This window comes from Lepidochelys kempii, chromosome 11, assembly GCF_965140285.1.
Source record: "Lepidochelys kempii isolate rLepKem1 chromosome 11, rLepKem1.hap1, whole genome shotgun sequence".
NCBI lineage: Eukaryota > Metazoa > Chordata > Testudines > Cheloniidae > Lepidochelys > Lepidochelys kempii.
In genome coordinates, this window is record NC_136390.1 from 81,605,766 (window position 1) to 81,613,937 (window position 8,172).

The 8,172-nt window shown below is 52.8% G+C and overlaps 1 pseudogene across 1 annotated transcript in view; it reads right to left on the bottom strand.

Moving 5' to 3' along the window:
• The window catches only part of LOC140895992 (uncharacterized), a 39,649-nt pseudogene extending 33,541 nt beyond the window's left edge, over window positions 1-6,108 (bottom strand). Inside the window, exon 1 of the transcript XR_013636461.1 lies at window positions 5,879-6,108. The product of XR_013636461.1 is annotated as an uncharacterized LOC140895992 (transcript). The remainder of the gene's footprint in view (window positions 1-5,878) is intronic.
• Between the last annotated feature and the right edge of the window lie 2,064 nt (window positions 6,109-8,172).

Here is an 8,172-nt window from a genome sequence, read left to right on the forward strand (position 1 = left end):
CTTCTAGATTTCAAACCTTATTTAGAAGCTCACAGCTTCCAAATGCTGGCCACAGCACACAGTCCTTCAAACAAACAAACAGACAGACAGACAGACAAAACACAAGCTCAGCACACAGCAAGTAACCCCCAAACACAAACACACACTACAGACAGCCACTTACTCCAAGGGTCCCATATTTGCTCCTCCTTCACCTGGAAAACTCCCTCTCGAAACTCTGTTAGTGGTCCCTGTTCGCAAAACATCCCCTGGCAAAGAGTTCCACGAGTTGACTGTGCGTTGTGTGAAAAAATACTTCCTTTTATTTCTTTTTAAACCTTCTGCCTATTAATTTCATTTGGTCACCCATAGTTCTTGTGTTATGAGAAGCAGTAAACAACACTTCCTTATCTACTTTCTCTACACCAGTAATGATTTTATAGACCTCAATCATATCTCCCCTTAGCCGTCTCTTTTCCAAGTTGAAAAGCCCTGGTCTCATTAATCTCATATGAGAGCAATTCCATACCCCTAATAATTTTTCTTGCCCTTTTCTGAACCTTTTCCAATTCCAATATATCTTTTTTGAAATGGGGCGAACACATCTGCACACAGTATTCAAGATGTGGGAGTACCATGGATTTATATAGAGGCAAGATGATATTTTCTGTCCTATTATCTATCCCTTTCTTAATTGTTCCCAGCATTCTGTTTGCTTTTTTGACTGCCGCTGCACATTGAGTGGATGATTTCAGAGATCTATCCACAATAACTCCAAGGTCTCTTTCTTGAGTGGTAACAGCTAATTTCGACCCCATCATTTTATATGTATAGTTGGGATTATGCTTTCCAATGTGCATTACTTTGCATTTATCAACATTAAATTTCATCTGCTATTTTGTTGTCCAGTCACCCAGTTTTGAGAGATCCTTTTGTAGCTCTTCACAGTCTGCCTGGGTCTTAACTAGGGTGACCAGATGTCTCGATTTTATAGGGACAGTCCTGATTTTTGGGTCTTTTTCTTATATAGGCTCCTATTACCCCCCACCCCTGTCCCAATTTTTCACGCTTGCTGACTGGTCACCCTAGTCTTAACTATCTTTACTAATTTTGTATCATCTGCAAATTTTGCCACCTCATTGTTTACCCCTTTTTCCAGATAATGTATGAACATGTTCAATAGGACTGCTCAGAACTCAACCTTCTCTTTGTTGAGATAAATAGATTGAGCTCATTAAGTCTCTCACTATAAAGTGCCCTCAGAATTTCTTTAAAAAGATGAAAATGTCTAACTCCAAAGGTCTTACATCCAACACAGGGGAACTCTACAGCAGACTTCATCTCCATAGAGAAAGAGGAACTGGAAACAGAACAACAGAAATGTAAGGCTGGCAGTGACCTCAGGAGGTCATCTAGTCCAGCCCCCTGCACTCTCCCCCCATGCTTAATGAGGATTAAGCAAACTTCACCATTAATAACAGGTCTCTCTCAACTCCTCTTTAAAACCTCCAGTGATTCCACAACCTCCCCACACCACATTCTCCAGTGACAATATATCCATTAGCATTAGAAAGTTTTTCCTAATATCTCACTGAAATCTCCACTGCTTCATACCTTTTTGTCCTGCCCCTTGGTGAACATATGATACAATTCATCACCCTTCTCTATTTAAAGGCCTGTTACATACTTGAGGTCTGTTATCATGTGCCCCTACAGCCTTCTCTCTTATAGACTAAACCTGCCCAGTTCCTTCAACATTGCAAAAATTACCACAGTATAAGGATTTTACCCACCACCTACAGAAAAAGAAAAAAAAATCTGTAATCGATCAACGTTTCATTAAACTCCTCTGTCGTAGCGTTATTATGAGCAAATAGCCTAACTCACGGTACACAGACATTTTGAAAAAGAGATGTTAAAGTATATGAAAGAGTTCACTCCTTCTTTGGTGATACTGCAGAATTCCATTATTTATTTATTTTATTTGCAGTGCAATTTATTAACACCTTTCAGTTACAAAGGAGAATTTAATCCAAAGGTAATGCTCAAACATGGCAATGCAGCTCACTCCGCATTGCTCAGATTGCATTTGTTATGTGGAAATGGAACCAACTCTAAACCAAGAATATATCTATATCTATACACACATAAACAGACACACACTTTAGAAAGGTTTCAGAGTAGCAGCCGTGTTAGTCTGTATTCACAAAAAGAAAAGGAGTACTTGTGGCACCTTAGAGACTACCAAATTTATTTGAACATAAGCTTTTGTGAGCTACAGCTCACTTCAGTTTCACAAAGCTACAAACAACTATGTGGCAAATCTGCTGGGAGAATGAACTTATAACAGACAAATGCAAATGCGTGTGTAGAACTGTTCAATAACATTTCAGTAGATTTTCAAAAAAGCCACAATTCTGCAAAGAAGAAGGAAGGACATATTGTATAGTAAATTAACCAACAACCACCAGCTAAATGGGAAACAAAAGCATATATATATTAGAAATTGGGAATTGTAGAAAATTGATAAGGGAAGCAAAGTGACACAAAGAAAACTCTCTAGTCTGCAGAATAAAGGAGCATAAGAAGGAACTTTTAAAAGTACATTACTATATGGAAAGGGTAGAATGATAATGCAGAAAAAAGGAGATGGGGTCAATAAATACTAAATTAACCTGGTATCCTTTTTTGATGAGATTACATGTTTGATTGATAAATAGAGTATGTTAATGTAATACAGTTAGCGTTTATTTACTGTACTCCCAATTGGAGTTGGACAGTTCAATATAGTTAAAATCCGGTCCTCAGACATTTGACTTGGTAGCTCATGCCATTTTGATTAACAAATCTAGAAAAAACAAAATTAACAAAACTAGAATGATACAAAACAAATGTGGCACACATTAAAGGGGCTAACTGATAGGTCTAAATATGTAATTGCAAACTAGGGTTGTGCTCACAATTAAAGAAGGGTGCTGAAAAATTAGAGAGAGGCCTCAAAGAAGAGCCACAAGAATTATAAAAGGATCGGAAAACGGCCTATAAAGGAGCTCAACCTATCTAGCCTATCAAAAAAAAAGATTAAGGGATGACTTGATAACAATCTAAAAGTCCCTACACAGGGAACAGAAATTAAAACAATAGATCGTGCTTCATTCCAGCAGACAAAAGTACAACAAGAGCCAATGGCTGAAAGTAAAAGCTAGAGATATTAAAATTTGAAATAAGTTGTAAAGTTCACGGTGAGGCTAACTGACCATTGGACAAAACTTACCCAGGGCTCTGGTGGTTTCTCCATCACTGAAAATTTTTATATCAAGAATGGAGTTTTATTCCAAAAGAATCACCTTGTTTAAACAGGAATTAATTCAGGTAACTCCTATTGACCTGTGTAACAGAGGAGGCCAGACAAGATTATCACAATGATCCGATTAGGCCTTAAAAACTATGAAACTATAAAGCAGGTTATCTAGTCCTCTAATCATTCTTGTAGCTCATTTCTAAACCCGTGCTAATTTGTCAACATCCTTTCTGCAGTGTGAACATGAGGACTAGACGCAGTTCCCACTAATGGTCTAATTAATGCCATATGACAAACTAATGAGGTGCCCCTCATTACTGCTACTTCATAGTCCTCTGTATAGCTTCCCCAGGATCACATTAACTCTCTTAGCTACAGCATCACACTGGATGCTCATATTCAGATGGCTTCCACCACAACCCTTTGGCCCTTTCCAGAGCCACAGATTCCCAAAAGCTCCTCATAGCAGGGGACAGAGACACTGTCTGACATGGTGATAAACCAGGCTCATGGTGCTGGAGACAGTGACAACCTTACAGACAATTCCTCAGACACAGCAGCACAAAACCTCCCCTCAGGTCTGTCCAGCTCATTTCCTTCCAGGAAATCTCTGCTCCCACAGCGCAGCCAGCTACACCCTGGACTGGGCACGGATGTCAAATGCCAGAACTGCCCTTTATAGCCACTCGAGCTACTCTGTGCACCACAGCCCCAGAGACCTGGAGTAACTTCTCCGCTCACAGCTTTACTCCAACGCAGACACAAAGCCCTGTAAATCTGTTCCATTCCCATCATGCTTCACTGCTGGAAATTCGTGAACCTCAAACAATGGCAGCATTGACTGAATGCAAACTCCACACAGCCACCAGGAGCAAAAGAATTAGCCAGGCATGACAATCAGTTCCCCACTGCTGCTGTCCACCGCCTGGCACTGCGGAGCCCCTCCATACAGACCTCTGCAGTCCTGGGGCTTCTGCAGCCCCTAAAGCGGGGAGGGAGAACAGAAGAGCATTGACGATGAGGAACCCCAGCAGAGACAGAAAGTTTGGCACAAGAAATTCTTATTACCCTTTGCCACTGCAGGAAGGAAAGAGAGTATCAACTACAGCAGCAGCTGGAATCCCCAGCTGGAATAAGGGCCCCTTTGTGCTGTCAGTGGTACTTATCTGTCTGTCCTTGTACCATTAGCACAGGGTCCGAGGACTACAAGACACCAAACAGAGATCTCTGGCACAGAGGGAGCTGGAGCCGGAGATCACCCACAGCCACACTTGCAGCTGAGACTCCAAGGCAGAGCGAGACGCCTCCCTGCAGACGGGATTTAGGTGTTTCTTTCAGAGAGAGGGGCAGGGCTAAGCAAACACCCCTCTGTTGGGCATCTCTAGCTGGCGAGGTTAGGGGAGGAGCCACCTAGGCTGCTGGCTGTTGTGAATCCCATCCAGGTGTGCCATCTCTCCTCACTACAGGGAGCGCAGGCGCGTAATGCAGGCTTTGTGAGTCCCAGCAGCTAGACCTGGCAACACTCAGTGTCACCACAGCTAAGTTTCTCTCTGAATCTAGCCCCAGGTTATTAGCATAAGGTCAGGCACGATGTTGGGGCAGAGCAGGGAATTGAACTCGGGTCTCCAGAGCATCAGGTCACTGCCCCAACCACTGGGTCACCCTTCCTCTGACAGCAGGCCCCCAACATTCACATAGTGAGACACAGTCCCTGCCCCAAAGGGCTTTCGCTGTCAAGAGACGAGCCAGACAAAGGGCAGAGTCTCCACTTCACAGAGGGGAAACTGAGGCCCAGAGAGATCACAGCTGGGACTTTCAAAGCAGCATAATGGGAGAGGTGTGCAAGTCACCTCCCTCTGGACCCTCTGAAACCAGCCTAAGTGACTGCCAAGAGCCCAGACAGGGAGTCTGTGGCACAACCAGGGATCTACCCGTCTCCTGAGTCCCAGCCTGGTTCCTGACACAGGAGAGCAGCCTTCCTCTCTTGTGTCTGTGCAGAGAACAGCCCCCACAATTCTTCTGCATCACTCTGGTCGCACACCTCGCTGCTTGTGCAGACCAAGCTCACTGCACACACCGGAGACTCCTTCCACCCTGTCACCCCCTTCCAGGGTTTGTGTTGTGTGCCCCTTTCCCTCCCCCTCCCATAGCAGGGCTCCTCATTCTACTCCATAGCAAAGACTCTATGTGTCCCCATTTCCCCCTCTCCCCACCCCCGCTGCCCCCTATTGCCTATACGCCATCTCTCCCCTCCAGTGCGCCCTTCATCTCCCCCCACTCTCAAGTCATCTCTCCCCTGTCAGGGATTCTCTGTGCCCCCTATTACCCCTCCCCCTAACTCCCATTCCCCTCCACCTACCACTTGCCTTCCTGCATCTGTCCCCATCCCTCACCCCCAAATAAATTTCCATTTCTCCCCACAATAATCAGCTTATGGCCACTGAGGTACAGAACATTCCCTGACCCAGGGACAGTATCTTACACAAAGGGGCTGCAAATTACATGGCCTGATCCCCCTGAATTCCGGGGGGCCAGTGAAGATTCCTGCACAGACTCTGACCCAGATGCTTCTCACACCCCGGGGACAGGAATCCTTACCCAGCCAGGTCACGGCCTCATAGTTCTCCCGCATGACGTCCCTGTACAGGGCCCTCTGAGCCGGGTCCAGCAGGGCCCATTCCTCCTCCGTGAAACACACAGCCACCTCCTGGAAGGTCACCGGGTCCGCCGCAGCCATTTCCCTTCCCGCGCACCCGGCAGGATGGGACCATCACCAGCGAAACGGGGACGTGATCCTGCAGCCTGGCAGGGTGAGAAGGGAAACCGGAGGTTTCAGAAGCGGCTTGTGTCCAGTGAAACCCTCCGTTTCTCCCAGACTCTTCCCCTGCGGACGGACGGTCCAGACTCCGCGGTCCCACGGAAACGGCTCAGTTCAGACTTGTGAAAAAGTGCTGAGGCTGCCGGACCGTGGTCCGGGTCCGGGTCCGAGAGCCCGGCTTGTCCCGCCCCGGGGTCCGGGTCCGGGTCCGGGTCCGAGAGCCCGGCTTGTCCCGCCCCGGGGGCCGGGTCCGGGTCCGAGAGCCCGGCTTGTCCCGCCCCGGGGGCCGGGTCCGGGTCCGAGAGCCCGGCTTGTCCCGCCCCGGGGGCCGGGTCCGGGTCCGAGAGCCCGGCTTGTCCCGCCCCGGGGTCCGGGTCCGGGTCCGAGAGCCCGGCTTGTCCCGCCCCGGGGGCCGGGTCCGGGTCTGGGTCTGAGAGCCCGGCTTGTCCCGCCCCGGGGTCCGGGTCCGGGTCCGAGAGCCCGGCTTGTCCCGCCCCGGGGTCCGGGTCCGGGTCTGGGTCTGAGAGCCCGGCTTGTCCCGCCCCGGGGTCCGGGTCCGGGTCTGGGTCCGAGAGCCCGGCTTGTCCCGCCCCGGGGTCCGGGTCTGGGTCCGAGAGCCCGGCTTGTCCCGCCCCGGGGTCCGGGTCCGAGAGCCCGGCTTGTCCCGCCCCGGGGTCCGGGTCTGGGTCCGAGAGCCCGGCTTGTCCCGCCCCGGGGTCCGGGTCTGGGTCCGAGAGCCCGGCTTGTCCCGCCCCGGGGTCCGGGTCCGAGAGCCCGGCTTGTCCCGCCCCGGGGTCCGGGTCCGAGAGCCCGGCTTGTCCCGCCCGGGGGTCCGGGTCCGGGTCCGAGAGCCCGGCTTGTCCCGCCCGGGGGTCCGGGTCCGAGAGCCCGGCTTGTCCCGCCCCGGGGTCCGGGTCCGGGTCCGAGAGCCCGGCTTGTCCCGCCCCGGGGTCCGGGTCCGGGTCTGGGTCCGAGAGCCCGGCTTGTCCCGCCCCGGGGTCCGGGTCCGGGTCCGAGAGCCCGGCTTGTCCCGCCCCGGGGTCCGGGTCCGGGTCTGGGTCCGAGAGCCCGGCTTGTCCCGCCCGGGGGTCCGGGTCCGGGTCCGAGAGCCCGGCTTGTCCCGCCCGGGGGTCCGGGTCCGGGTCCGAGAGCCCGGCTTGTCCCGCCCCGGGGTCCGGGTCCGGGTCTGGGTCCGAGAGCCCGGCTTGTCCCGCCCGGGGGTCCGGGTCCGGGTCCGAGAGCCCGGCTTGTCCCGCCCCGGGAGGCTCGTGGTAGAATGCAGAGCCGACGGCACTAAAGTTGCTGGGACGGAAAAGAGATTTTTTTAATTAGAAAAATATTACCCCCCCCCGCCCAAACCGCTGCTGTTTTGTACGTGCCTCCCACCTTCCCAGCATGCCTCCCGGGACAGAGGAGTCCAGCCCGAAGGATGCACACCGGGCTGCCTCCACCGGAGATGCAGCTGGGGACCTGGACGGGGGGAGAAGCCCATTCAACAGGCCCCTGCAGACGGAAAGGCTGCAGCGGACACTGCCCGGCAGGGACGGAGCAGGACCGAGGAGCCGCTCCGGGCGACCCCGGGCAGCGCGTCCCCCCAGCAGCGGGGACCGGGCAGAGGCAGGACCTGGCTTTTCCTCTCCCCGCCCCCAGGCCAGGCACTGCCCCGCGGCGGGGGGCTGCAGGGAATGGGGGGGGGGGAGCGGAGCCGGGAACCCCCCCCCCCATGGCTCCCGCTGCCTCCGCCCCTCACCTGCGGGCTCCGGGGTGGGGGCTGGGGCGGGCAGAGCCCGGGGCTGGTCCCCCCGGCCGTGCCCAGAGGGGGGGTCCGTGCCGGGCTCTCCCGCACCCCCCGCGGGGTCCAGCAGCGGCTCCGCCCGGCTGTGAGCCCAGCCCACAATGGAGGCAGCCGCGGGCTCCGTGTCCCGTGGAAACGGGTCCCTGGGCAGGAAGTGAATCGGATTCACTGCCGCGTTCAGCCCGGCCCCGTAACCCCGCTGCTGGCCCCGCCCGTGTCCCGCAACCCCTCCGCTGCTGCTGGCCCGGCCCAGGCCCGTCTCCTCGCGGGGACCCCCCG